Consider the following 25,146-nt stretch of genomic DNA (forward strand, 5'->3'; position numbering starts at 1 on the left):
TAGATTAGGGTGCAGAAGGTTCACAATAAATACTCATGCGATATATGCTTGATGGTCCCGTGGTTCCGTTCTGGTATGAGTAAGTTGAAGAGTCGGGGTTCCTGGAGACGTCCCGAAACACTAAATGCCTGTAGCCCAGCTGCTGTCATCTTGTTACCAAGGACAAATATGCAACAGCAGGTGGCAGCAAACCTTTGCATTTGCTGTTCTCTCGCTAGAGATGTGTCTCAGCCAAATTGTGTTCTGGCTGACAGGTGTTCTGCTTTTTCCACTTGGTACCTTTTGGATCTAGTTTCCTGAGAAATGCAGCTCCAAGAACGGTATCCTCAACTATCACTTCTTTCAGAAGAAACTAGATTTCAGTATGAGTTCAATGTGAATTAAACTCAACTAGATTTCAGTATGAGTTCAATGTGAATTAAAGCGCGCCAACCTGCTTTGCCAGGTGTTGCCCTGGCAGGCTTTGTGTGCCGTCACCTGGGGTGATGCCCTTCCTGGGAAAGTACTGCTGCAGTTGTGCCCTTTGTGTCAGCTGCCTATTAAAAACTGTCTTGCAGAGAAGGTGACTGGGAGGTATGATAGGGTGACCGTACACTGAGGTGGCCTAGGATAGTCTGTTTTATGTCTGATAGCCGAACACAGTTAGCAATAGTGCCCCTTAGACTCCCAAAGTGCTTTCGTTTGGAGGCTAAGTTGTCTGGTCATGAGTGGCCTGATGTTTCCATCTGGGTCCTCAGCTGTGTCAGAAGGGAATCAAAAGAAATCTGAAGCAATTGCCTCGATGAGTATCTGAGATTTGAGAGATGAGGAGAGGTAGAAGCAGGAAGGTGGGATTTATGGGGGAGAACTTTGGTGACTGGGGAGACTGTTTTTCTTCCCTTGTCTTCTGAAGTTAGATGGCTTTGTGGCCACGTTGCAAAGGAAGTGGTACTTTTACCCAGTGCTCCAACAGTCTCCGCACACTTCCTTTTCCTTCCGAAGACATCCTAGGTATCATACTTCACATCTACAGGGCTGTGCTTTCTAATGGGGTGAATTTGGCCACCAGGTAGATTTTAGGCAAGGGCACTGCTGAACCTAATTAGATCACACAAGAACAGTTCCATGGTAAATTGACACTAGATACTGGAGGTGGGCAGCAGTGTGTGTGGGTGGGAGTGGTCGGGGCAAGGTCATAGGGATGGGGATCTAGTTTTGGCAGGAACTTGAGCTAGGTTGAGGACCCTAACAAAAGCCAGTTGTACACGGAGGGTGATGTGGTTCTAAGAGGTGGTGTAGCACAGTGGTTAATATGGTCCACTCGAAGGTAGAAAAGAGCAAGTTGGCTTCAGACTCTGCCATTTCTTCATTGTATGAACATGGATAAACTCAACTTCTCAGTGTCCTCATGTCTGAAATGGGTCTAGTAATGCCCACATTTGTAGTACAGTGTTCTACACATGGTAAATAGTGAATAAACTGTAGTTATAGCTGATTTCATAAGAAAACTAAAATAAGCTGTGGCTATTCTTTTGAGGTATATGTAAAATTAAGGGTCTTTATACCTACTTAGTTTTTGATGAAGGCACATTATAGTTATTTGCATAGTTAATGTTAAAGAGAAATAGTTCTAAGCCTAGGAAGTAAAACTTGGACATTGCCCCGGCTCTGCCATTAACTAACGATATCACCTTTTACAGGTTGCTTGACTTGTGCAGGCTTTAGTCCTTTATGCAGGTGCGAAGTATAGCGCCTGATGCTTGCCTCTGTGCCTTTGACACTGACAGTCTTAGATTGCCAAAGATTTGCCTTTACACAGTGTAGTGCAGTGCTCTGTCCCATACATTGACTGGCTGGTCGAGTCTATTAGAGGCTGAGGTTTGAAAGGCTGGGATTGTAGGCTTGGTTGCACAATGGCCTAGTTAGTTGTTTCAAGGTTGTTTCAGGTTATCTCCCTGACCTCAGCCATATGTTCTATGAGCACAAAGAAGGGCATTTTCACAAATACGGGGTCTTCAGTCATGCCATCATGACTACTACAAGGGGGAGAAAGATGAAGGGGTCGCCTATGCTGAAGGTCAGTTTGCCCAGGTTTGAAAAGATTATCTTCCAGGGACCCTTTACTTTGGTGGTTACCTCTTGCTAATGACTGCCTCCTTCTTAACAATTTGCTAAAGTATGTAGAAATTTGATTAAATATTAGGATCTTGAATTGGCTTAAAATAATTCTCTCAGTAATGGCAAGGTACTTGTTAGGAGAAACAAAACACATCAGAAACAAGATTTATAACTACTTAGGAAATCTATTTAAAAACATTTTTTAAACGGACTCCAGCTCTTGGTGCAATTTGTATGCTATTGGAATGCAGAGATGGTGAATCAGAGCCTAAATCTGGGCTCCCAGCAGATCGAGGTGGGAGAGCTTTTAACTAGAATTAGAACCTTCTCTTCCAGACAGAAAGTCATTTGGCCAAGATACAGGTTCTCATGCTGCGGTGTTAGTGACAGTCCTTCAGGGTTCTGCAAGGGAGACCTTAACTTGGATAGTTGATGAGCCAAAGGCCTTCTGCCTGACAGTGTTTTCTAAGGATCTGTCTTCCTCTGAGTGTAGCAGTTTTCCTCTTTAATAAGGATGATCTGATTTACAGAACAACCAAAAAAAAAAAAAACAGTAAATCAAGACCAAAAGGTAAGACTCTCTGCCCTCACGATTAATGAACCCAAAGTTGGTGTCCATACACATACTTCTGATCCTAATATCCTACAGTAGAAGATAGAGCAGCCTCCACATTTGAGGAAATATTTTTATTATGTGGTAGGGTCAATTCTGTAGAAGCTCCAAGCTCTGAAAAGATTGTACCCACCCCTTGTTATAAAATTTAAAATAGAAGAATCTTCTAAACCAAAATATAATTAAAAGTTAAACAAGATAAACAGATAAGACTTTCTATGATTATTTTGATAACTTTCTTGTAATGCCACATATCAAATTACTTACGTAATTGCTTTCTTTATTGTCCTCTTCCCCTTTTGTGCCCTGCTTTGCTGGTACAGTGCCGCTGGGTGTTTTCACCTGTTCCTTGTGTAACAGCACTTCCCACCCCCAGAGCGGTATTTTTTCAAATGTGGCTCTGGGGTCCCCTGAGTTAGATCTCATGAAGCACATGGTAAATGAACATTCCAGGGGACCTCAGGCTCATTTCAGATCTGACTCGTCAGAATCTCTGGGGTTGAAATTAGCTGATTAATGAGCTCCCCAGGCGATGCATGTACAAAAAGAAAGCTTGTGAAGCACACTTAGAGTGTTCTAGTGCAGATACTGTACTGGGGAGCATCTTACAAAACAGGATCCCTCATAGTTTCTGCTGATTCAGATGTACTGGGAGAGACCTCTGGGATGTCTAGATGGGAAAAGCTCCATTGCAATTTTATTGAGAATCATACATTAGACCAGTACAGTTAGACAGAAACATAATGTCAGTCACACCTATATTGTACAGTTTTCTGGTCGACATATTTAAAAAGTGACCTGTAACAAGTGAAATTAATTTTTAAAATATTTTAACCCTAAACCAATATAACATGCTATCATTTCATATATAATCAATACAAAGTTATGGAGATGCTTTACTTTCTTTTTACATATTAGGTCTTTGAAACTAGGCATGCAGTTTATACTTGGAGCACATTTCAGGTTGAGGTAGCTGCATTTCAAGTGCTCAGTAGGCACATGTGAGGGGTTACTAATTGCATAGTGCAATTCGCTAGACAGTCTCAGTTAATCTGGAAGTGCTGGAACTGGGATATTTCAAAAATCCTGTTTTATCTGTGATCTCACTTGTGGGAGGGACCCAGTAGGAGGTAATTTGAATCATGAGTATGGTTTCCCCCATACTGTTCTTGTGGTAGTGAATAAGTCTTATGAGATTTGATGGGCTTATCATGAGTTTCTGCTTTTGCATCTTCCTCATTTTTTCTTCTTGTTGCTACGTAGTAAGTGCCTTTTGCCTCCAGCCATGATTCTGAGGCCTCCCCAACCATGTGGAATTGTAAACCCAACCGAACCTCTTTTTCTTCCCAGTCTCAGGTATGTCTTTATCAGAACATGAAAATGCACTAATAAACCCTTCGAGTTCACTTAGAGACTGAGACCTTGGATAAAATCTAGAGATATCCCTTTACTGCTAGATGTTCTCATGGTATCTACATTTGTCCGTGAAAGGTGGCCACTCAAAACTGTGTGTGTGTGTGTGTGTGTGTGTGTGTGTGTGTGTGTGAGAGAGAGAGAGAGAGAGAGAGAGAGAGAGAGAGAGAGAGAGAGAGAGAGAGAGAATGATAAACACCTTCATTACATAGGGAAAGACAGAAAACAAGGATTTATTTACCTTTCGTGGCCTTGATTTTCCTAAGCTAGAACACCAGTTCTTTGGCCTCTAGCACGTAGCCGTCTGCTCGTCCACTCGTCCACACTACCCTGGCCTTGAAGCGATGCATGCAAGAAGCTGTGCCTGCTGTGCCTGCTGGACCTGCTGGGACTGCTCCTCCAGGAGACTGCTGATTTTGCACTTTTTCTTTTCATCATATTTCTTCTGAATGTTTTTAGATCGTGTTTTGTTTTTAAAATCTCTTTTTCCTCAGGAGTCAGCTTGGCTCCCTTCTTGAGGCCCAGGGGCAGCACACAGTGGGACTCCTATCATTGTCGGTATGGTATGCTGTGGATGAGCACAACGCAGCTCTTCACCAGGGTCCTGGTACCCACCAGCTCGTTATTAGACACATTGTAGACAACATCCATAATCCTTGTTTTGTGAGTACGACACTCTGAGCCCCAAGAGAAGTTCCCCATGGCCAGCCTCAGCACAGTATTTCTTGTTACCTTCCAGCACATGGACTGTGGATGCAGCGGGGGGACCCCAACTCATACTTCTGCTTCTTGTGGTAGGGCTTTCTCTTGCTCCCGGTCTTGCTGCACTTGTGCCAGTTGTCCCAAGATGCCCCTAAATCACTGTTCTGAAGATGAACGGTTGGTTTCCATAAGTCTTAATGGAGTTGTGAATGGTGAAGGTGTCTGAGGAGACTGAGGCCTGAGTTAGGTTTGGGTGTTAAATGACTAACTGCACAGATCTGTCATTGTACAGCATGACGAGTATGTTACACACTGCGGCCTGCTGGACGGCTGTTACAGGGCCACCAAACTGGGTTTGGTGGGATCAATGAGCTCCAGGAATGGTTCTCTGGAGGAAATTGTCCAGTGCAGCAATTAGAAATGGTTTGCTCTGGCTCTTCAGGGAAAGTGCAGAAACCATGAGGTTTGTGATACCTGAGCAGACAATTGGTTCACTCAACATGCAGTCCCTCTGGAGATAGTCAAGGAAAATGGGGCTCACTAAAAGAGAAGTTCCAAAGTGGGGGAAAGTCTGAAAACATTGAGAGGCTGTTTTTCCCCCCCCCAAATATCGTCCACTGCATTTAATTAAACTATGTTAAACTAATAACCCTTTACTCTGCACTATGTATGAAGGGGCATTATGGGATAAACTGAAAAAGAATGCTCTGCTGCTCTGTACTTGCCCCCCTGGGGAGGCTTATGGAATAGTTGCACACAGAGACAGAGACAGGGAAGTCTGGACACCGCTGGAGAGATGGCAGGAGGGGGGGAGTGAACAGCCAGTGGTGTTTGGCCCAGTTCAGAGTAAGGTTAGGGATCTGTAGACGTGGAAACTAAATCTTAGATACGTTCATGGAGGATTTATTTACCTTCTAAGTGACTCATCTGAGCTTTGAAGGAGAACCTTTAAGAGGAGGTGACAGGAATGGCAAGTTTAGTGTGCTTACTTTGAGGATAACAGAAGAAAAGCATTCATGCTATGGCTTGAACACCTTTACTTGGCTTGCCTGCCTTTATGGAGCAAGAGCAAAGGGGGACTGTAGACTCCTCCTGGGGTCTTTGTCTAAATCACAAATGCTGGAGCACATTCTTCGAGGTGAAGAAATCTGCCCTCTCTGGAAGTCTTCCTTAAGTTAGTGTTATTACATCTCATGACACCATAGGGTACAATTCCATCTGCTGGCATTCTGTAATTGTCTTCCTATTGATAGGCTTCATCTGTTCCATGTTAAGCCTCTATTTCAATCTACTGCTCAGTTCTTAAAGAAAGAGCTCCTGAATGATGGCACCCATGAGGGCGATTGTGGTACAGAACCTCGACTGCTGGCGGAAAGGCAAAGCACTGTTGGTGTTTTGTATCTACAAATCCCCTACCTCACAAAGTCACAAACTTCACAGTTTCTCAGATTCCCAGGGAGCAGCAGTTTTATCTCTAACTTGACAGATCATTGGTAGCCCTTGATAAACTTTGTGAACTAGAAATTACTCCTCTTGTATTACCTATTCTAAAAAATCTTAAACCAGAGGTCAACCCCTTTACCTTGCCCTACCAGATGCTCCTCTGGGAAAAACATGATTGCTCCTCTAAACTCCATTATAGTTTATAAGGAATCACTTTTGTGGGTAAGACCTCTTAGATTTTCACAGTGATACTTATCTTACTCCCTTTTAGTCCATGCTGGTCACACCTGGAAAGCAAATTCTCCTCTGATTTTTTTTTTCTCCTAGTAGTGCCTGGCACAAGTTCTTTGCATGCAGGGGAATTGCAGTGAAGCGGCAAGAGGCATGGTAAAGCAGTTAGGAGATGAGTTTTAATTCTACAGCTCAGGTAGAATATACTATGTATCCAGCTGCATTTGCATCTGCATTTCCCTACTAATGAAATGAGTTGCTACTGCTCATTTCAGTGGTGAAAAATCTGTAACTCCATAGCTATTTTCATACCTGTTGAAATGTGACATTAGATGCTGGTAACATGAAAATAATGGATAAGCAGTTCAACTATATTATAAACATGGTCAAGAGTGCTCATTGTAAGTGTAGGATTTAAAAGTGCCCACTTGGAAGTCAGACTGCCTGGGTTCAGAACCTGGTATCATTACTGACTTGGTGTGTAGCTTCTCTAGTTCTCAGTCTATTCAACTTTTCTCATCCAGAAAATAGTGATAATAATGTTAATCTCATAGAGTTGTTGTGAGAATTGAGTTAATTTGGGCATGATGTTTTTAACAGTCTGGCACGTGGTATGTCCAACAAGTGTTGGCTATTAGAATTGTGATGATTTCCCCTATAGTTTGAGGTTTTAGTCTATGCAAAGTAAAAGACTTAGAGAGGAGAAGCCACCCCTTCCAGATGCGGTGTGACATTTAGTTTCCCAGGTGCGCACGTGAGTCACCTGCCTTGGTAACTCTCCAGTGCACTCATGAGTGTCTTCCAGTTGGTTTGTGTGTCTCTCTTCTTCCAGCAGCAAGATAGGTGTTTCAGACTCTACGACTTCTATCAGCACTCACGAGGAGCCTTCTATCCTTGGTGAACACTAGCTTGTTTATCAGTCTCCAGACAGCACTGTGTGCTGAATATTCTATCTGTATCTCTAGATTTACCTCCATTCTTCACCCTGATTTTTGCCCTGAGCAGGCTGAACTCTAAGGGTCCCCTGACCCCTGTATCTTCTATATTCTGGTTAAAGTCGAAGGGAGGTGCAGGGAGGCAATCAGAGAGCAGGAGGAGGGAGATGCTGCAGGATCATCTCCCCTGCCCCAACACATTCCTTTTCTTCTGGGCTGCAGTCTGGCAGGGGCTGCACTCCTCTGCTGAATGCCACGGCCCCTCTCAAGTGGCTCCTGTTTTACAACTTCCTGCTGGGTTCTAGTGGCTGCTGTTTCTCAGATCTGAAGGACTCCCGTTTTCTAGTTCTAAGTATTGCCACTTACCTGCTCCCTTATCTCTTGCTACATCTTGGTAGTCCCTTTATTGAAAGTTCTTCCGCTAGCTCCTTTGAGCACACTGTTTCCTAGCTGGTACATACTGACCTTGAGAAGGTTGATGCTTCCCCACCTACTTACTGTTGGGAAGAAAGTGGAATATTTTAACCTGCTCCTGCAATGTCAGTACAGAATCGGCCCTTTCAAAGTTCAGTGCCACAGAATATGAAGAGCATTGGTTGGGAACAGCGGGGCACGAATTTTCTACATGGCTAAATACAATGATCTTCAGTGTAAAAACCCAAATGGTGAAAGATGAACTCAAAGGATTGGAGTGAACACAGGTTTTATTGTGACTCTTAAAACACCAGCACCAAACCTGCTGCTTGGCTATCCAGCCCTACTGGTCCTTGTTGTACAACCCTTGTTATAACTCTGGGTTATAAAAGAACTTACATTCTTAAACAGAATTCTGTTGTATTGATACAAACGTTTAGTGCCCATTGGATGACAGGACCAGGAATAAAATGTGTGAGTTAAGCTAGTGTGGATGCTTGAGCTTATGGCCAGGGGCTAGTCTGGAGAGCGAGCCATGGCAATGGCCTAACCCTGGCAAGACAGTGACCTAGGTACTCTAGACCTGGGTGTTTTTGATAAGTTCCTTGGAAAAACCTCTTCTTGGTCATTGAGAGAGTTTGAAAGGCTCTAGGGCTTTAATTAGATAAAATTTAGCAGAAGGCAATATAACATAGGTACTCAGAATAGAGGGCAGTGGTTGATAAGAGCTTGACTCTGGCTCACATCTGAGAGATAAGAAAATGTAAATCCTTCAGTCCTTTTAGGAAGCACTTTCTTGATAGATGAGTTTATGTAAAAACTCCAGTAAAGAATAGCACAGAAACCTCTGTTTGTGTTTGATGATTTTACGGTTAGGATTTTATTACTTGGTTCATGTGCCTGAGGAAGAGAACTGGTCCAGGAAGGATATATTTGTGGGCCTGAAGGCACATGTGGTTTACTTCTTGCAGTTTTCCAATTTGGGGTCTATATTTCAATCAAATAGAGATCGAATCTCTTTTCCTCTGTGTTTGTGGATCTTTCTGGGCTTCACCCTTAAAATTAGCATCATGGTTCCCATGGCAACAAATGTACCTGGAAGACAGGAAGAAAGGAAAAGGACTAAATAAAATATTATGAAGCTGTATCTGAAAAACAGGAATTAATTATGAACTTGAACAAAGGGTTATATAACAAGCGGTTGGGGAGGTGGGTATGAAGCATATAAGGTCTTCGGTTTAAGACCTCTGTGACTCACTTACTGCTTCATTACTTTGCTTATTCAGCCCCCCAAACCACTGCAAGTTTTCTCTTCTCTCTCACCTCTCAGCTCCAACACAGAACATCATTGGGGTCAGGACAGTGCATAGTTCAGGACGAGTTTACCTCTTTAGGGTACATTTTGTAAGGTGTCCCCAAAGTCATATGGACCCTTGGTTAGTGTCTTAGTCTATGTAGAACGCTATAATAGCATACATAGACTGGGTGGCTTAAACAGCAGAAATTGATTTCTCTCAGTTATGGAGGCTGGGAAATTCAGAAGCAAGGTGCTGGCTGATTTGATTCTTGGTAAGGGCCCTCTTCCTGGCTTGTTGACGGCTGTGTTCTTGCTGTGTCTTCTTATGGTGGAGCAAGAGATGTGCTGTCTCCTCTTCTTTTTATACATGTATGAATTCTATCACACAGGCTCTACCCTCATGACCTAATCTAATTCTAATTACTTTCCAAAGGTCCTGCCTCCAAATACCACCTTATTGGGGATTAGGACTTCCATATGTGGAGGGACACAAAAGTTCGGTCCATTGCATTCTGTTCCTGTACCTCTGTAATTTATGTCCTTCTCACTTGCAAAATACATTTATTCCATTCCAACAGCACCAAAAGTCTCAATTCATTGCAGTGTTAATTCTAAAATCCACAGTCTTACCTAAAAGTTGTCTAAATCAGATATGGAAGAGACTTGAGGTATGATTTATCCTGAGGCAAAATTCCTCTCCAACCCATGAAATCAGAGAAACGATGTGTTTTCAAATTGCAGTGGTTGGATGGGCATGAGATACATTCCCATTTCAAAAGGGAGAAAGACAGGAAGGGCTGATAGGTTCCGAACAAGTCCTAAACCTAGCAAGGCAAACTTCATGAGATTTTAAGACTTTAGAATAAAATCTTTTGTCCAGTTTTCTGCCCTTTAGACACACTGGGGATGACAATGAACTCTCTCCTTGAACAAACTTGAATCGGGCTCCTCTGAGTCCCCTTTCTGACTAAGCCCTGGCTGTGGGCTCTGTCCTTGAGCCACTTATTTCTGTTTTAGTAAGAATCCTGATGAGTCAGTTCAATGCCAATCTCTGACCTTTGCTATCTTACCACTTTTCCCTAACTTCAGTAAAAGTCCTGTCAGGCAGTTTAGCTAGAATCCTCCCATAGCCTTGATGTTTCCTCTTACAAAACCACTGACCTTCCCACCACCAAACCTGCTTCTTGGCTATACAGCCCTACTGGTCCTTGTTGTATACAGAATTGAGCCCAATCTTTCTCCCCTGCTGTCAAGCCCCATAGCTGTAATCTCTTTTGAATAGGATCTTTAACAAGTCATTACCAGGTGTCTAAATATATATGTTTTCTTGAGCAGTTATAGCTTCTACAACTCGGGATCAGATTCATGGTTGGATCCCCACACTTCCCACTTGAGACCTCAAGTGTGCCCCTTTGAAGTCTTTGTCTTCACTCTTGGCTGATTGATCAGGGATCCATTGGTGAGTCCAGATTCTGAGCCAGTGCTTTGATGGCAGTCCATTGTTGCATGGTAGGGACAGTTTCATTCTTAAAATTAAAGGTACTTCCGGGGCTGAAAGTTCTTCCTGGCTCCTTGTTTTCAGTGGGGTTCTTTCACTGACTCTCAGGCTGAAATTATTTTCCCGGATGCTTGTGTGGCCTCTCTGTTCTATTTGATCCCACTTCTCCCATGGGAACTTCTCAGTCCGCAAAATTTCCCTTCTTGAACTCACGTCAAATTTGGAACTTCGACAGCGTCTTTGGGAAACATTTCCCCAAAATGGCTCCTCAAAGACCTCTCCCTTCCCATCACCTGCACTCCTCCTTTCTCCTTTTACCACCTTTTGTCTTCCCTTCCACTCCTTTGTGTCCTCAGATAGTGTTCTTTCAAGCCTCTATGTCCCTCACCACTCTGTTGCTTCTGCCAAGCCTTTCCCTTCCCAGTTCAGCTTCTCAACTCCCTATAGTCCCCACAACTTTAGCCCCCGCAACCACCCTCTGTGCGGCTCTCCAGGAACTCAGACCCCTAAAAGCAACTACCTGAGGCAAAAAGGAAAAAAGCTAATTAGTAACAGATAAGGCTTTGGATACACCCAGACAGTGTTGATGTTCCCTCAGTGTCTTGCCTGAAATGTTGTTTATTCCTTTGGTAAGATTACAGATCATGGCAAAAGGAAATCTTTAAAATCTCCTTAAATATTGGTAAAAACATTCACCCTCATACTGAGCAGGTAACCTTAAGTTATTCCATCTGGTAGAAACACAGTTTGGGTAAAAGGATAATATGGAGCAAAAAGTGAAAAACAACTCACATAAACTGTTAAGTTTTTTGTTTTTATGCCTGACTCAGGGCTAAAACTTTAAAATAAAAGCACAGATCTCAATTTGCATCTTATCTCTGTATGTATATGTATGTATATTACCATGTATATTTCTCTGCTTCTACATACTATTACCAAGTTTATAAAACCCCTTAAAGTAGTTCTGGTATCATGGTTTAGAAAGAAGTAAGTGCTCATATGAATTGTCTTCCCAAACTCCCAGAAATGTAGCAGCCAACTAAAATGTATTTCAAATTCGCATGAATTGGATAAATAATCCCTAAAAAGGGGGCTAGTGTAATAGTATTGGTTTAATAAAAACAGCTGTATATTCTGAGTTATCAGCATGAAATATATGGACATATAATCTACATGAAATATAATATGGACATATAATCTACTAGTCATATGAGGTTAAAAAATACTTAGCAGGGAAATAACTGGAGATGATAGCCAGCCCTGTTCAATGTTATGTGTCTATCTAAAAATATATTTCCAAAGTATTTTTGGTGACTCTAATCTTTTAGATTTATGCTGTTAGATATTAAGAGTTTATATCATTTCTAAACAAATGTACTATTATATTTTGCTAAGTACAAGTTTACATGTGCCTTCTTATTAATATATGATATTATATGGAGACACTAATTATATTTGAGCTTGTTAATAAACACATTATTTTTGCCACATTGGGAATCTGTATTATGAAACAGTATATGCCTATAAAATTATGAGATGATGTATTCAAAAAATTTGCCAGTCTTTCAGAGAACACTGGTATGTGACAGGTGGTTCACAGTCATCTACTCCTAGTTTCTCTGTTTAAAAGTTTACTAATGGTCTAAAATTACTATATGGGAATAAGACTACTAAAATAATAAGAGAAACAACCCTGCATGCAAAGTCTCCAAGAAAAGTAGGATATATTTTTTGATATAGCTGTACAAGGTATAAACGATGTGTTTTTGTTAAGGAAAAAAGGGTGATTTTATTGTGAAGTAGAATGGCTGGTTATTCTAGAATGAGAGGGAAATGTATGGTGAAAGCCTCTCAATCAGAATAAATACGGAAAGTTGTAGAAGATTTGCAGAGAAGTAATTTTATGTGTAGTTGAGCTAGCTAAGAGTAAATATGTTGAGGGAGGGAGTGAACAAAAGAGTAAATACATTTATTTTAGAAAGATTTTAAAAATAATGAAATCAATATCAAAAGTAGACTGCTATAAATCTAGAATTTGGGTGTTTCTCTGTCAAAAATGACAACATTCTCATGTCTTATTAGCAGATTATGATCTGCTGTTAATAAGAAATTGTAAAGTGGCTTTACTTTATCTTTCAAGTAATCTGCCTAGGAAACAGACTCTGTGTTTTATCAGATTTTTTTTTTGTGATTTATGTTCACCTTTATCATGTCCTTGATTATTTAAGAGAACTGAGACTTTTACTTTTAAAAGAGCTAAGATTTAAAAAATATTTTTGGCAATTGTACGTTCCTGAAATCAAATCCTAAATGAAATTTTATTTTTAAACTGATCTGAGCTTTTCCAGAGGGCCTCCTGGAAAATCTCAAAAGATTTGTTCTTGCACTCTGTAGACATGTTAAAGATAATTTGATTAGTTACTACATTGAATTTCATGTAAAGGCATTGTCATATAGGAAGAGATGCTAATCTTTCCTAAAGTATGTTTGCATGGGTAAATATTAATATAAATATTTCAGAAATTGTATGAAAATTCTAAATTTTGTCACTATTCTTACTTTCCATATGTCCTAGTATGTTATCTATTGTAATTCCACTTATTACTTTAAAATGTTACATACCACAGAAACAAATTCACTTGTTGTGCCATTTTAATGATCTCATTCGATTTTTAAAAAGCAGTTTTAGGTTTACAGCCATAAGAAAGGAAGTACAGATATTTCTCATATGCTCGCTATTCCCACACATGCATCTCTGGTTCCATTACCAACATCGCCCAGCAGAGTGGAGCATTTGTTACAGTTGAACTACATTGACACATCATAATCGCCTAAAGTCCATAGTCCACATTAGGGTTCACTGTTGATGTCTGTTCTAAGGGTTTGGACAAATGTATACTGACATATCCACCATTATAGTATTTTAGGAAATAGTTTTACTGCCCTAAAGATCTCGTGTTCTCAGACACAGAAAACCAAACACCACATGTTCTCATTCATAAGTGGGAGTGGAACAATGAGAACACATGGACACAGGAAGGGGAATATCACACACCAGGGCCCATCAGGGTGCTGGTGGGTGAGGGGAAAGGGGAGGGAGATCATTAGGACAAATACCTAAACGGATGTGAGGCTTAAAACTTAGATGACGAGTTGATCAGTGGAGCAAACCACCACCGCACATGTATACCTATGTAACAAAACTGCATGTTCTACACATGTATCCTAGAACTTAAGGTAAAATTTAAAAAAAGAGAACACTCCCTCCCGCATAAAATAATCCAGTGTTCTGCCCATTCATCACTTCCTACCCACTAACCTCTGGCAACTACTGATTTTTTTACTGTCTCCATAGTTTTGCCTTTTCCAGAATATAATATGGTTAGAATTACATAGTATGCAGCCTTCTAAGAGTGGTTTCTTATATTTAATAATATGCATTTAAACTTCATGTTTTTTCATGACTTGATATCTCATTTTTAGCACTGATAATATTTCTTTTTCTGTATGTACCACAGTTTATTCACCTACTGAAGTACATCTTGGTTGCCTCCAAGTTTTGTCAATTATGAACAAAGCTGCTATAGATATCCATGTGGAGGTTTTTGTGCAGATATAAGTTTTTATTTCCTTTGGGTAAATGTCAGGGAGCACAATTGCTGGATCATATGGTAACAGTGTGTTTAGTTTTGTGAGAAATTGCTACACAGTCTTCCAAAGTAGCCTTGCCATTTTCCATTCTCACTAGTAATTAGTGAGCATTCCTGTTGCTCCATTCCATCACTACTAGCCTTTGGTGTTGTCAGTGTTGTGGATTTTGGTCATTCTAATGGGTGTATTGTGGCATATCATTATTTTAATTTGCATTCTCTGACCTGTGATATGGAGCACCTTTTCATATGCTTTTTTGCCATCTGTGTATCCTGTTTGATGGGTCTTAAGATCTCTGTTCTATTTAAATTTTTTTTTTTTTAACTGTTGATTTTTGAGTTGTTTTATTATATTTTGGGTAATAGTTTCTTTTTTATCAGATGTGTCTTTTGGAAATATCTTCTTCTCATCTATGGCTTGTTTTGTTCTAGTCACACTGTATTTTGCAGAGAAGTTTTTAATTTTAATAAAGTCCAGCTTATCAATTCTTTCATAGACCATGCCTTTCATGTTATATCTAAAAAGTCATTATGATAACCAAGGTCATCTAGGTTTTTCCCTATGTTATCTTTGAGTTTTATAGTTCTGCATTTTATGTTTAGTCCCATGATCCATTTTTAGTTAATTATTATAAAGGGTTTAATATCTGTGTCTAGATTCATATTTTTATATGTAGATGTCCAGTTTCTTATCACTACTTGTGGAAAAGACTATCTTTGCTGTGCTGTATTACTTTTGCTCCTTTGTCAAAGATGAGTTGACTCTGTTTCTGTGGGTCTATTTCTGGGCTCTCTGTTTTGTATCACTTGTGTGTTTTTCTACTATATATCGGTCTGTTCTTTCACCAGTACCAAACTGTCTTGATTACTATGGTTTTATAGTAAGTCTTGGATTTGGGTATTGTTAGTCTTACAACTATTGTCCTCTTTCAATGTTGTGTTGGCTATTCTGGGTCTTTTGCCTCTTCATATAAACTTTAGAGTTAGTTTGTCAATACTGTATCCACAAAATAAATTTCTTGGATTTTGACTGTGATTGAACGAAATGTATAGATCATATTGGAAAGTAGTGACCTCTTGACAATATTACATTTTCCTACCCATAAACATGGAGTATCTCTTTTTATTTAGTTTGTTCTTGATTTCTTTCATTACTTTTGTAGTTTTACTCATATAGATCTTGCACATATTTTGTTAGATTTATTCCTAAGTATTTCATTTTTATGAGATGCTACTGTAAATGGTATTGTTTTTTGTGAAAGTGATTAATTTTTGTATATTAATCTTTTATCCTGAAACTTTGTTATAAATGCTTATTCCAGAATTATTTTGGATTTTCTTCATGGATGATTATGTCATCTGCAAACAAAGATAGGCTTATGGCTTACTCCCCTATCAGTATTCCTTTTATTTTCTTGTATTATTTCATTAGCTGAGACTTCCAGTATGATGTTAAAAACTAATGATGAGAGGAAACATCCTTTCCTTGTTCCTGATCTTAGTAAGAACACTTCCAGTTTGTAAACATTTAGTAGGATGTTAACTCTAGTTTTTTTTGGTACATACTCTTTAAATTGAGAAAATTCCCATCTATTCTTAGTTTATTGAGATTTTGTTTTTTTAATCATGAATGGATTGGCACTTGTCAAATGCTTTCCTGCTTCTATTAATGTGATCATGTAATTTTTATTGTTTGGCCTTTTGATGTAATGTATTACCTTAATTGATTTTCAGTGTTGAATCAGCCTTGCATACCTGAGATAAATTATGGTATATATTTCTCCTTCCTTGGTCTGGTTAGAGCCCTATCAATTTTATTAATCTTTTTAATCTTAATGAAACTAGCTTTCAGCTTCATTGATTTTCTATATTTCCAATTTTATTGATTTCTGCTCTAATTTTAATTCTTTCTTTTTTTCTGTTTACTTCATGTTTAATTTGCTGTTTCCAGTTTCCTAAGATAAAAACATAAATCATTAATTTTAAATCTTTCTTCTTTTCTAATACATGAAAAAGATGCTATAAATTTCCTCTAAGCACTACTTTCACAAAATTTGATGTTGTTTTTTAATTTTCAATAAATTCAAAATACTTAAACTTCTCTTAAGATTTCTTTTTTGACCCATGTGTTAAATCAGGAATGTGCTTAGCCTCCATGTATTTTGGGATTTTGCAGTTCTTTCTGTTACTGATTTCTAGTTCAATTTCATTTTGATCTAAGAACAGACATATAATTTCTATTCTTTTAAGTCTATTAAGGTGGGATTTATGACCCAGAATGTGGTCCATCTTGGTGAATGTTCCATGTGAGCTTGAGAAAAAAGTGTATTCTGCTGTTGTCGGATGAAGTAGTATCTAGATGTCAGTTACATTCAGCTGATTGATAGTATTGTTGAGTTCAACTGTATCCTTCTTGCTTGCCGGATCTATCCATTTCTACAGGAAACTTAAACTCTTCAACTATAAGAGTGGATTCCTCTGTTTCTTTTTACAGTTCTTTTTTTTTGACTTTTCTTTATTCCTATTTTTATCTTCTGCTTTTTTCTGCATTTTATGTTTCTAATTGCACAGTTTGTATAATTCAATTTTCTTTTATTTAGTATGCCAAATATATATATATATATATTACCTTTTTTGAGTAGTCGCCATATAGTTTGGAATATACATGTCCAACTAATTCAAGTGCATTTTCAAATAACACTATACTGCTTCAAGAGAAGTGTTAGCAGCTTATAATAACAAAATTTCTTTCTCCTGTCCCTTGTATCATTGCTATCATTCACTTCACTTATATATGTATGCATAGCATACATATACATATAAATATATATAATCAGATACATTATTGCTATTATTACCTTGAACAAATTTATCCATCTGATTAACTAAGGATAAAAAATAAAAGTTTTTCTTGTATCTTATTTCTTCTTCCATGTGCTTCCTTTACGTAGATCTCAGTTTTTGACCAATATTGTATTTCCTTTCTTTAAAGAACTTCTTTTAACATTTCTTGAAATGCAGATCCACTGGCAACAAGTTCTCTCAGTTATTGTTTTTCTGAGAAAATCTTTCTGTCTTTCAGTTTTGAGGGATAATTTCACAGGTTGTACAGAATTCTAGCTTGGTGTTTTTTTTTTCTATTAACTCTTTAAATCACTCTATTTTTGCCTGCATGATTTCTGAGAGGTCACATATAATTCTGATCATTGGTCCTCTGTTGGTGATATGCTTTTTCTCTTTGGCTTCTTTTGGGATTGTTTTCTGTGTTTTTGCTGTTCTGTACTTTTATAGGTATAGAGTTTTCTGTTTTGTCCATGTTTTGTGTCTTTTTGGGCATTTATCCTGTTTGATTTACTCTGAGCTTCCCAAATCTGTGGTTTAGTGTCTGGCATTAACTTGGGGGAAATAGCCGGTCATTGTTGTTTCAAGTATTTATTCTGTTCCTTTCTTTTTTTCTGGTTATCCCACAGTTCTTGGATAATCTGTTTTATTTTTTCAGTTTCCTTTCTCTTTGCTTTTTAGTTTTGGAGATTTCTATTGATATATCCTGAATTTTAGAGATTTCTCCTTCAACTCTGTCTGGTGTACTAAGCCCATCTATCTTAGTCTGTTTTTGCTGTTATTACAGAATACCACTGATATGGTTTGGCTGTGTCCCCACTTAAATCTCATCTTAAATTGTAGCTCCACCACTCCCACATATCCTGGGAGGAACCCTGTGGGAGTAATTGAATCATGGAGGCTAGTCCCCTATGCTGTTCTCATGATAGCGAGTGGGCTCTCATGAGATCTGATGATTTTATAAGGGATTTTACCCTACTTCACTCTGCACTTCTCTCTCCTGCTGCCATGTGAAGAATGACATGTTTACATCCCCTTTTGCCATGACTGTAAGTTTCCTGAGGCCTCCCCAGCCATGCAGAAATAATTAAAGAGTCAATTAAACCTCTTTCCTTTATAAATTACCCAGTCTCAGGCAGTTCTTTGTATTAATAACAGTGTGAGAATGGACTAATAAAACTACAGATAGGGTAATTTATAATTAACAGAAATTTATTGGCTCACAGTTCTGGAGGCTGGAAAGTCAAAACCTGAGGGGCTGGCATCTAGTTAGAACCTTCTCACTGTGTCATGTCATGCTGTAAGGGCAAAGGTAGGGTGAAAAAGACAGCAAGGGGAGATGGAATCATCCTTTCATAAGGAAACCCTCCTGTGATAATAAATGCACTCACAATAATGGCATTAATCCATTCATGAGGGCAGAACCCTCATTACCCAAACACCTCCCATCAGGGCCCACCTCCTAAAACCTCCACATTAGTGATCAAATTCCAACACATAAACTTTGGGGGATACATTGAAATCATAGCATGCCACAAAATTTGGGACCCCCCAACTTATGTGCTTCTCAAGTGCAAAATACATTTACTCCATCCCAGTAGCCCCAAAGTGTTAATGTATTCTAGCATCAACTCAAAGTTCAAGTCCAAAGCCTCATCTAATTCAGATATGGGTGATACTTGATACATGATTCATCATGAGGCAAATTTCCCTCCAGCTGTGGCCCTGTAAAATAAAAACAATTATCTACTTCCAAAATACAGTGGTAGCATAGCCATAAGATAAATATTCCCATTCTAAAAGGGAGAAATAGGTTTAAAAAAGTGGGGAGGGGTAAGTAGTCTCAAGTAAGTTCAAAACCCACTGAGACAAACCAAACTAAATCCTGAGGCTTGGAAATAATCATCTTTGACTCCATGTCCCACCTTCCAGACACACGAGGGTGGGGCTTGGGCTACCAAGTCCTCAGGCAGCCCTGCCCCTATGGCTTTGCTGGGTTCAGCCCATGTAGGAGCTCTAATAGATTGGAGTTTTTTGCCTGCAGCTCTCCAAGGCTGTGCTGTATGCTGGTAACTACAGTTCTGGGATCTCTGTGGTAGCTCTGGCCCCAGAGTTCCACTGGGCGTTACCCTACTTGGGAATCTTTGTGGTAACTCCACCTCTGTAACAAGTTTCTGCCTGGGCCCCCAGGCTGTCTGATACATTTAAAAAAATCTAGCTGGAGGCTGCCATGGCCCCACACCCTGTATACTCTGCAAACCTGAAAAATTGCACCACATGAATACCACCAAGGTGTACTGCTTGTAACTTATGGAGCAGTGGTCTGAGTCGGATCCAGGCCTTCTTGAGCCACAACTGGAGCACCTGCAGAGTATTGTGCTGGGATGTGGGAGCAGAGTCTTGAGGCGTCCCAGGGAAGCAAACCTGTGGAAAGTACCTCTGGCCTGTCGCTCAAGACCATTGTGCCCTCCAAAACTCTGGGCCTGGGATGGGAAGGGCAGCCTCAAATATTTCCCAAATGCCTTTAGGGTCATTCTGCCATTATCTTGATGAATGCAACCTGGATTTTTTCTAGCCATACTAGTCCCTTTATCAAGCATCACTTGGCTGCATCCTTGTAAGTTTTGTTGTTCTTTATGTGACAAGGCTGCAAATCTTAAAAATTTCTGTTTGCTTTCCTTTTAATTATAAATTCCATCTTTATATCATTTTTCTTATTTTACTCTAGGCAATTAAAACAAGCCACAGAGCTCCTTCAAATTTTACACAGAGGTTTCTTTTGCCAGATATCCTAGTTCATGCTCCTAAACTCTGCCTTCCATAGAGCCCTGGGACATGAACATGATCCAGCCAAGTTCTTTACCACTTTATAGTAAGAATAGACTTTACTCCAGTTTCCAAGAAGATACCTTTCATTTTTATCTGAGACCCCATCAGAATGGCCTTTACTGTTTATATCTATGAACATTCTGATCATGACTAATTGAAAGTAATCTCTAGGAACTTAAATATTTTCCCTACAGCTCTTCTTTTCTGCTGAGCCCTTACCAGATTCACCTTTAATGCTTTTTTTTTATGAAAATAAAGGCTTTTCCAAGCATTTACTTGAAAACCGTTCCAGCCTGTACCCATTACCCAGTTCTAAAGCTGCTGCATGTTTTCATGTATTTGTTTTAGCAACAGCTCCAATTCTTGGTACCAATTTTTGGTATTAGTCCATTTTTGCTGCTATAACAGAATACCACAGACAAGGCAATTTAGAAGGAAAAAAAAACTTATTGGCTTATGGTTCTGGAGGCTGGGAAGTCCAAGATGGCATCTTGCAAAGCCTTCCTTGTGTGTCATCGCATTGCAGAAGGGCAAAGAGAGCATGAGAGTGAACAAGAGGATCAAACTCATCTTTTTAAGAGCCCATTCCTGTTATAATGAACCCACTTCCATGATAATGATACATTCATGAGGGTAAAGCTCTTACCCTTCACTAGGTACCCTCTCCCACAACCTCTACATTAGTGATCAAGTTTCTAACCTATAAACTTTGGTGGGGGCACATTCAAACCATAACACCATGAAAGACATTCTTAATTTTGATTTTTAGCATTTAAAAATTGTTTTTCTATAATTTCTGTATCTGTTATTATACTGCCAGTCTGTTCTTGCATGCTGTTCACTTTATCCTTTAGGGCTTTTTAGCATATTAGCTAGTTATTTCAAATTCCTTGTCTAGTGCCAGATTTCAAAGGGAATGCTTCCAGTTTTTGCCCATACAGTAATTTATAGATTCAATGCTATCCCCATCAAGCAATCAATGACCCTCTCACAGAATTGGAAAAAGCAACCGTAAACTTCATATGGAACCAAAAGAGAGCCCACATAGCCAAGACAATCTTAAGCAAAAAGAACAAAGCCGGAGGCATCATGCTATCTGATTGCAAACTATACTGCAAGGCCACAGTAATCAAAGCAGCATGATACTGGTACCAAAACAGAGATATAGACCAATGGAACAGAACAGAGGCCCTGGAGGCAATGCCACACATCTACAACCATCTGATCTTTGACAAACCTGACAAAAACAAGCAATGGGGAAATGACTCCATATTTAATAAATGGTGTTGGGAAAACTGGTTAGCAGTGTGCAGAAAGCAGAAACTAGATCCCTTCCTGACACCTTACACTAAAATTAACTCCAGATGGATGGAAGACTTACACATAAGACCTAACACCATAAAAACCCTAGAAGAAAAGCTAGGTAAAACCATTCAGGACATAGGCATAGGCAAGGCCTTCATGACTAAAACACCAAAAACATTGGCAATAAAAGCCAAAATAGACAAATGGGACTTAATTAAACTCCAGAGCTTCTGCTCAGCAAAAGAAACAATTATTAGAGTGAACCAACAACTAACAGAATGGGAGAAAATTTTTGCAATCTACCCATCTGACAAAGGGCTAATATCCAGAATATTATGCAAAGAACTAAAACAGATTTACAAGAAAAACAAACTCATCCAAAAGTGGGCAAAGGATATGAACAGACACTTGTCAAAAGAAGGCATATATGGGGCCAACAAACATATGAAAAAATGCTCATCATCACTGGTCATTAGAGAAATGCAAATAAAAACCACATTGAGATACCATCTCACACCAGTTAGAATGGCGATCATTAAAAAATCTGGAGACAACAGATGCTGGAGAGGATGTGGAGAAATAGGATCAATTTTACACTGTTGGTGAGAGTGTAAATTAGTTTAACCATTGTGGAAGGCAGTGTGGTGTTTCCTCAAGGACCTAGAAATAGAAATTCCATTTGACCCAACAATCCCACTACTGGGTATATACCCAAAGGATTATATATCATTTTATTATAAAGACATGCACATGTATGTTCATAATGGCACTGTTCACAATAGCAAAGACCTAGAACCAACCCAAATGCCCATCGACAATAGACTGGACAAGGAAAATGTGGCACATATACACCCTGGAATACTATGCAGCCATAAAAATTGATGAATTTTTGTCCTTTGTAGGGACATGGATGAATCTGGAAACCATAATCCTCAGCAAACTGATACAAGAACAGAAAACCAAACTCCATATGTTCTCATTCATAGGAGGGTGTTGAACAATGAGAACACATGGACAAAGGAAGAAGAGCATCACACACTGGGGTCTGTTGGTGGGGGCCAAGGGAGGGATAGTAGGGAGATGGGGAGGTCAGGGAGGGATAACATGGGGAGAAATGCCAGATTTAGGTGAGGGGTGGGTATGGAGGCAGCAAACCACATTGCCGTATGTGTATCTATGCAAAAATGCTGCATGATCTGCACGTGTACCCCAGAACCGAAAGTACAATAAAAAAAAATCCTGCTCTGCTAGTTCCTACATCTCTGCCATGTCTGATTCTGATGCTTGCTCTGACTCTTCAACTTCTGTTTTTTGGCTCTTAGTTTGATAAGTAAACTTTTCTTTATAGTTTGATACCATGTAATGGATGAAAAAAAAAACTGCTGTAAATAGGCTAGGCCTTACTAATGTGGTGGTAAGGTATGGGAAGAGAAGCATTCTGTGATCTTATGATTAGGTCTCAGTCTTTGGTGATCATTTGCTTTTAGACTGAATTTCACAAGTGCTTCTCAGACCCTGCCTGCTTTAGGTGGGACAGAATGGCTAGAGTGGGCTGATTATTTCCCTTCCACGTGGTGGTTTTTTTTTTTAAATTACTTTGTGCTGAAAACTTAATGGTCCTTTAAAGTTCTGTAGTCCAGATATAAGGAACCTCCTTTTCTTTTCCAATAAGCAGTCTCTAACTCTCAACAATTTGGATTTTATATCATTGTAAATAAAAACGAAACTTTTATTTCTTTCTCTACCTGATCCCTCTAAAATTTTGAATATTCTTTATGGTAGCCTAGTTATTTGCATAAGTTCAATAAGAGCATGTTCTTCTTGTAACAGAACATAACTGAAAACATTTGTTCTATTATCCAGGTTTTGACTGAAACGTCACATTTGAGTATGATGTGCCTGGAATCAGATATGATTAGACAGTTTTAATAAATCAAAGATAACTTAAGGAACAAATGCTTACAGGGTCCTCTTGGAAAAGCTGTTCTGATACTTGGATTGTGAAGTTCCCGATCTTCCAGTTGAGTAATTTCCTGGTTAGTCATTTCCCAAGTGGCTTAGGAAACATGGGATATTTTGGAGAGCTCAAGAAAAGATGAATTCACTGAAATCTAGTTGTGGCAGGCAAAGTATAATGGCAAGTTCTTGGCTTGGTGTCCTAGCCCTGAGCGGCCTTTTTGAAAGTCTAATCTGAGATTCCTTATTAAAAGTTGCAGCAAATCTGACTTTAAAAGGGCCATATGCAGTCAATCTCTATTATTGCTGCTCTTACATAATCAGGCCAAGTTAAATGAGACCAAACTTATTTTACAAAGAGAAGAAGTTTTATTTTGATTAACTTTAATTTTAATTTGATTAACGTTATTTTGATTGACTTTAATCAAAATGAGGATGACTGTAGAAAGATATTTTACCTTTTGGTGGAAAACTACAATCCATTGTTGTTGGTACTCATTGCCTTTGGGCTATTTCTCATTTCTTGGTGTACTTTTTTTGTTTGTTTGTTTCTAGCCTGGACAGGATCAATTCTTTTAGTTTTCTCCAATATCTGGCTATAACTCTCGAATGTTTCCAGTTTTTATCCCATCCTTCTGACTTGACACCATTGAGAACTAAAACCTGATTGCTCCTATCCTTATTTGGACTGTCTAAAGAAGCCCTGTGAGCTAAAATGAACACTTTCATGCTCTTCTCAAAATAATAATGATGATAATAATAATAATAATAATAATAATGACACTGATATCTATGCTATCTCAGGAATATTCAAACTGCCAACTAGGAAATCTGTTGGACTGCCTCTGCAATCTTCACTTTATTATCCAAAGATACTTTAAGCCCAGTGTCTATAAATCTTCTTGACTGGCTTCTCTACTAATAAAGTTTTAACAAAGAGTTCCACTGGTCCTTAATAAAGAAAGATGACTGAATGAGAAATGGACTTACATTGTTCAAAGAAAGGAAGACTATCTCTTTTGCCCTTGAACAAGAGGGAGGTCTGGCAGACTCTCTCCTTGACCAAATTGAGTCAGACTCCTATTCTTTTGATGAGGTCTTGACCTTGGGCTCTGTCCTTGGGCCAGTTAGTTCAGTTTTAGCAAGAATTCTGAAAAGTCAGTTCAGTGAAAATTACCCATCCTTGATACCTTATCACTCTGGTATGTCTTTAGCAAGAAACATGTCAAGCAGTTTTGCCAGAATCCCCCATAGCTTTAATGCTTTCTCTTAGTAATCCACTGATCCCAACTGCAACCCTACTCCTTAGCTATACATTTTTACTTGTCCTTGTTGTTTTCAGAATTGAACCTGATCTGCCTCCCCTACTGCACTGTCCCCATTGCAATAGTCCTTTTTGAATGAAATCTTCCATATTGTCTTTAACAAATGTTAATAAAAAATTTTTAACAGGGTCGAGGTCCCTTCTTCTGGATACATTGGGATGGAGATCCTGCCTTCAAAGCTCTACCTGGTCAGGGCTGCCTTTTCAGAGCTATGCCGGTTGGAGATCTTATTACGAGAGCTCTGCCTGGTAGGGGTCATGTCTCCAAGGTTCTGGTAGCTGTGTCCCAATAGCTTTGTCACTCAAAACTGTGGGTCTGTCTGACATGTTGAAACTGTAGTGATGCCCCCCCTCCTTTGAAATTGTGGAGACAGTCCTGATTGTCTTTGAATTGTCTTCAGTATAAATCTTCCCTTATTTTCAGACACTGCACATTTGTGGCCACAGAATTCCATGGGTCTGTCTTATAAAATTAAGACATTTGACAGTCTTTCTTCATTCTGTCCTATCTCCATTCCCTTCAGTTAAAACTGGCAGCGTTTCTGCTGAGTTTGCTGATTAGGATAGTGGTTCATACATGCAGTAATCTCCTTATTAA

General features: G+C 39.2%; 1 pseudogene; it reads right to left on the minus strand.

The window, feature by feature from the left end:
* Positions 1-4,356: 4,356 nt before the first annotated feature.
* LOC100397304 (small ribosomal subunit protein eS8 pseudogene) lies at positions 4,357-24,808 on the minus strand (annotated as a pseudogene).
* Positions 24,809-25,146: the final 338 nt, after the last annotated feature.

This window comes from Callithrix jacchus, chromosome 8 (genome assembly GCF_049354715.1).
Source record: "Callithrix jacchus isolate 240 chromosome 8, calJac240_pri, whole genome shotgun sequence".
NCBI classification, from domain to species: Eukaryota; Metazoa; Chordata; class Mammalia; order Primates; family Cebidae; genus Callithrix; species Callithrix jacchus.